Genomic DNA, 6,224 nt, shown 5'->3' with positions numbered 1-6,224 from the left:
TGATGGAGTGAGGCGGGGGGGGGGGGGGGGGGGGTGGCCCTCCAGCCCGTCTCCACCTCACACTCCTTCCCTTCGTGGAGGCTAACACTGCCCCGGACAAACCCCAGGCCCAGCACCCTGTGAAACCCTGGGTGAGTCAGAGTCAAGATGTTAGTGCTGGAAGGTGCTTTGAGATCCAATATCCTCATTTTACATAGGTGGGAAACTGAAGCCACCTGCCTCAGTGGAAGGAGCAATGAATTCAGGTCTGGGGCCACCGGGGCCACCCGTGTGGCCGGGCACAAGTCCCTTCCCTACTGGGCCTCAGTTTTCCCCTCAGTAAAATGAGAGAGTTGGGCCGAATGGCCTCTGGGAGCCCTCCCAGCTCTAAGTCCTGTGAGGGGTGGGTCTGGGCCCCCAAGAAAGAGGTAAGTCTGGGGCCAGAAGCCCCCACGTCTGGTGCGTCCATGTCCTGGAGCCGCCCGACCCCAGCCTGGGCATTAGGCAGTTCAGGGTCCCAGGGCAGGGGACCTTGTGCAGGTCCTGGAATGGCAGATTGTGAGAGCCCGTTTTACAGATGAGTAAAGTGGGGCCCACCTGTGGTCCCCAGACTCCCAGGCCACCATCTGTATCCCCTCTGGGCCTCCGTTTCCCTGAGTGTAATGGTTGGCCCATTGCCATTGGGGATGGAGTGCCTTAGGCCCATTGGGGAGGGAGGGAGCTCCGATGTCCCGTGCCCCCCAGTGCTTCCCCACTCACTGTGAGCCCTGAGTGGGGGGGAGCCCCCCAAGCTGCTCCCTCCCAGCCCCTGCCTGCTGCTGCTGCTGCTGCTGCTGCTGCGGCTCCCTTTGTGTAAATAAATGTATTGAATTCACCCCAGCCCCTCTCAGTGACTGGACCCTGGGGGAGGGTTCCCCGGTACCTAGGCCTTCCACCAGGGCATGCTAACGCCTGGAATGGATGGCTCTGGTTACCTGGGTGCCTGTGTGGGGTTCTGAGGGGGGCAGAGGCTGGGACCAGAAACGTGCACGCCTGGGTCCTACAGACATGCCCAGGCTGGAGGGGACAGGATTTGGGCCCTGGGCTTTATGGAGTTGTTTGTAGGGCGGGGCAGCCAAACCACAGGAAAGCCTGGGGAGGAGCTGGATCCACACGTGTCCTGAGTGGAGAAGGGGAGACAGCCGAGCCCCAAGAATGAGAGGAATGAAGAGACAGCCTGAGGGGAGCACAGAGTGGATGGAGCCTGGCAGCAGCCAGGCCACAACCAAAAGCATCCCCCGCCATTAGGGACAAAGGGCATCAGAAATCCAGGGACAAGAGCTGAGGGGAAACCAAGGAAGACAAAGGTGGCTGACGTTGGCATGGTGCTTTGTGGGTCAGAGACGGGGGAGGGGGAGGAACCAACCACCATGGCAGGGCCCCGGTGAGCCTGGAATGGGCGGGGGCCACGTTGGGAGCAGACTGTCCCTCCTTGGGGCAGGTCTGGGTCACCAAGGGCAGATAAAGCAGCCAAGGGGGACCAGTCCCACCTCATTCCTCAGCCGGCTGCCCCGGGTGCGGTCCTGGAAAGGAGCCAGCGTAGATGCCTGGCATTCACCCCTGTCACCACCACCAGTGGGAGCTAGGGGACCAGGACGCCTATGTTCCTGAGGGGCAGCCCTGGTCCCTGGACACAAGGTCGAACCTGCCTCCGGCCAGTTGAGAAGCCAGAGGGAAGGTGTGAGCATGGCTGAGGCTGAAAATAGTCATTAGGGCCTGTGGGGGTGTAAGTGGGGGGAGGGAAATAGGTCATTAACCCATTAGGAGTTGATAAGGGAGTGAGTCACAGGGGAGATGCTGAGGGCCTTGGGAGTAGATCTTCCTACCTCACCTGCCCTGGCCCCAGCTTGAGGTCTTTGGCTCTGGGACCTCTCTGGCCCTTCCTGCATCTCTTCCTGCCTCTTGTGGTCCCTGTATTTCTGTTTCAGCCACCATCTCTTCCTGTATCATCATAGAATTCAGGGTCACCTGGTTCAGTTATTTAAAGCTGGGAAATTGAGGTCCAGAGAGGGAGGTACTTGCCTGAGATCACACATCCCCTCGGGGGCAGATCCAGGGGGTCTGAATGCCAGCCCTGGGCTCTTTCCCACCACACCTTGGGGTCTCTATCTCTCCCTGTCTGGGCCTGAGACAATCAGAGATTGTGATTACAAAATCACATACACAAAAACACATGCTCATCTCCATGTGTGTGCAGCTGTGTCTGTGTTGGGGGGTAGGGGAGAGGAGGGAAGGAAGCGATTATGTCTGAATGGCGGGAGCACTGGGTCTGAAATCAGAAGACCTGGGTTCAAAGCTGACCCAGGGCAGCATCCGTGGGACCCTCATCTCTAAAAGGAAGGTGTTGGGACTAGATGCTGCCTAAGGAGCCAGCCCTTCCACCTCCCAAACTTGTGCTCCGTGTGTGTGTGTGTGTGTGTGTGTGTGTGTGTGTGTGTGTGTGTCATGTACACTCTCTTCTGCTCTTCCCTCCACCTGTCCTCCCTTTCACCCTCATCTTGGTTTCTCTGGGTGCCTCCCTCCTTTCCAGCTCCACCCATCCAGTCATGGCCATTAGGGAGAAACTGAGGCTAGGAAGGAATGACTCCCAGAGGCCACCTCTCAGGCAAGGGAGGAGTCCTTCAGGTTTGACTTCCAGGTCCCCTACTGGCCCCTACACACACACACACACACACACACACACACACACACACACACCAGGGTGAAGAGGCTGGCTGTCCCATGTGCCTGCAATGCTCTATTTCCTCCTCACTTCCACTTCTCATAACCCTTACCTTCCTTCAAGGCTCAGCACTGGTACCACCTCCTCCAAGAAGCTTTCCTTAGCTACCTCCTCCCCGCAAGTTATTAGTGCTAGGCACCTTCTATTCCCCACCCGACCCGGGCCAGGAGAAGATTGGCCCCCTGAGGCAGGGAGATTGTTTATACTAGGGGATAGAGCTCCTGCCCTGGAGTCAGGAGGACCTGAGTTCAAATCCAGCCTCAGACACCAGCTGTGTGGACCTGGGCAAGTCACTTTACTCTATTCACCTCAGTTTCCTCATCTGTAAAATGAGCTGGAGAAGGTCATGGCAAACCACTCCAATATCTCTGCCAAAAAAATCCCAAATGGGGTCATGGCTCAGACATTACTGACTCAGTGAGAATATCCAAGCACAGAACCTCACACAGTAAGCACTTAATAAATGCTTATTTTATTCAATTAGAAGGGACTTTAGGAGGCCTCGAGGTAAACAAGTCTGAATTCGAATTCAGGTCCTCTGACTCCATGCCCAGGGTTGTACCACACTGCCCCTTGTTACCCCAGAGACAGAGAAACCAGTATACACAGAGACAAGAAAGCCCTGCCCAGAGCGTTGGAAATGCAGGCACAGACACAGTGAAATGTGCCAGACACCCCACTCCCACCCCTGACACGGTCACCCCGAGGTGTGCTCAGAACCTCACAGAGCTAGAAAGGTCCGGGAGCACCATCCGGTGCAACCTTGGAGGCCCAAGGGGAAGGGCCTCGCTCCAGGGCACTCGGTAGTCCGCTGCCGAGCGAGCATTTGAGCCGTCAGATTCTCAGACCAAAGGTCTTTCCGCTCACACAACACACAGAAGCCGCTGGGTCTTCACAGTGGGATGCTCGCACACAAAGGAGACATCACCTTGAATGGACTCCTAACAGTCAATTAATGGACCAGCAATCGTGACATGCCAGGCACTGGAGGTGCAGGGACGGAAGAGAAACAGCCCCTGCCCTTAGGGAGCTTCTGTTCTATGAGGAGAGGACTCCACTGAGCACAGGGAAGAACACATGTCATATGTCACACTGGGTCACACATGCGTGCACCCATGCTGATGCAGAGATACACAATGACACGTGAACACACACACAGACCCCACACCCAAACACAGTGTCTTACAGGGCACACCCAGGTGTCTCCCGTTCCCTGTCCTGGGTGGGGCCAGGAAGAAGCAGCCGGTTTGGGAAGGGGAGGGAAGGGGGTACTGAGCCACCCCACCTGTCCCCTGTCCTGTCTGCTTGGCTCGACCGGTTTCCCAAGGAGACCCAGCCTGAAGGAACCTCCATTGGGCAACCCCAGTTACCCAGCCTCCCAAGCCCAGCCCAATCAGGGACCCAGGGGTTCTGGGGCCCTGGCCTCTGAGCCTGGTTGGTTACCCTCCAGATCTTTAGGCGAATGTGGGCTGGGGTCACCAAGGGAAAGGGGCTGGGGGGAGGGCAAGTGCCTGAGCCCCCAGACCCCACCTATCCCTCAGTTTTCATACCTTCCTGGCCGCCTCCCCACTGGGTCAGTTTCCTCACCAGCTGGGGCTAATTGGTGCCCACAGGGTGTGCGGGAAGGGTAGAGGTGGGGGAAGCTGAGAGCTGAAACCAGCCTCCTGTTGGTTCATTCCCTGCTTTCCCCATCCAGGCTGCCCAGAGGATGCGGTCAGCAAGGCAGGGCTAGGGCTGGAAGGACGCTAGGAAGTCATGAGCCCAAGGATGGGTGGGGGAGCAAAGACCCCTAATTCAGAGTCCAGAGACACAGCGAGGCTGGGAATGGGGGTCAGGGAGCAGAACTCCGTGATACAGGGTTGCTCCCCCTCTTTGGACCTGTCTCCCTTTCTGTACGAGGAGGAAGCTGAGCTAAACCTTCTGACCCTAAGAGACACAGAGTTAAGACAAATACAGGAAGGAAGGAAGCATTTATTAAGCACCTACTGTATGCAAAGCACTGTGCTAAGCCATTTACAATTATTATCTCATTTGATCTCACAACCCTGGGAGGTTGATGGGAGGCTAAAAGTTACCCAGAGAGCTGGAGATCAGGATGCTCATCCCTGAAGGGGTGGGGGCCTGGCCCCGCCTAAGCCAGCAACATCACCCCATCCCTGCCCAGCCCTGCCTGCCAAGTGACAGCAGCTTCTCCCCGATGGGTGACTCCCCACTTTTCCGGTGGCTCCAGCATTTCTGGGGGTGACACCCACCCTGGGGACCTCACCCAGTCCTGATGCTGCTTCCCTGACTGAGTCACCCCCCCCACCAGTCCTGCAGAGCTTGTTAGGGTCAGGGCTAAGCCTCAAGGAGGGTCCTTGGAGAACCTGGCTTTCTGGATCCTCAATCTTTTCCCCAGCAAGGACCCTGGGGTCCTGCCCCTCAGCCACCAACCTTCTGGGTTTGGTGCTGGGGAGAACATGTTTGTTTCTGGTTTGGAGGGCATATCACCCCAATAGTCTCTCCCTTCTGGCCTCATGCCGCTCTCCCTCCTCAACTGGACCTGCCATAGTGGATAGGATCAGGGGGACAGGGGGAGTGAAGAACCAGGAGGCAGCTTAAAGGCCCCCAAATGTCCCCACACACACCTACACAACCCTGCTCTCTCTGTTTGCCTCCTTCCTACTGTACCCTGTTTCCCCAACTCCAAACTACAGTAAGAGAAATTCAGAGACAGCCTCATCCCTGGTGGAGCAGTGGATAGAGCTCTGGGCCTGGAATGCAGAAGACTTGAGATCATATGCAGCCTCAGATGCTTATGAGCTGTGTGACCCTGGGCATATCACTTAACTGCTGCCTGCCTCAGTTTCCTCAACTGTAAAATGAGGATAATAATAGCATCCACCTCCCAGAATTGCTGAAGATCAAATGAAATAATATTTGTAAAACTGCTTAGCACAGTGCCTGGCACATAGTAGGTGCTTAATAAATGCTTATTCCATCCATCCCCTTCTTGTTTCTGTTTCTCCTTACCCCTCCTGCACACCTTCTTCTTCTTCCTCCTCCTCCTCCTCCTCCTTCTCTCTCTTTCTCTTTTCTTGCTCTTTATTCTTTCTCTATTCCTCTTTCTTTTTCTCTCTTTTTTCTGTCTGTGTCTATTTCTGTCTGTCTCTGTATCTCTCTTTGTCTGTCTCTGTCTCTCTGTCTGCCTCTCTGTCTCTGTGTCTCTGTCTCCTTCTGTCTCTCTGCCTCTCTCTCTCTCTGCCTCTCTCTCTCTCTCTCTCTCTGTCTCTGCCTCTCTCTGTCTCTCTCTCTCTCTGTCTCTGCCTCTCTCTCTCTCTCTCTCTCTGTCTCCCTCTGTCTCTCTGCCTCTGTCTCTCTGTCTCCCTCTGTCTCTCTGCCTCTCTCTCTCTGTCTCTGTCTGTCTCTCTGCCTCTCTCTCTCTCTCTCTGCCTCTCTCTCTCTCTCTCTCTGTCTCCTGCTGTCTCTCTGCCTCTCTCTCTCT

The sequence above is a fragment of the Vombatus ursinus genome, unplaced genomic scaffold (genome assembly GCF_900497805.2).
Source record: "Vombatus ursinus unplaced genomic scaffold, bare-nosed wombat genome assembly UNPS02013222.1, whole genome shotgun sequence".
In the NCBI taxonomy this organism is placed as follows: domain Eukaryota; kingdom Metazoa; phylum Chordata; class Mammalia; order Diprotodontia; family Vombatidae; genus Vombatus; species Vombatus ursinus.
This window is presented reverse-complemented; position numbering follows the sequence as displayed.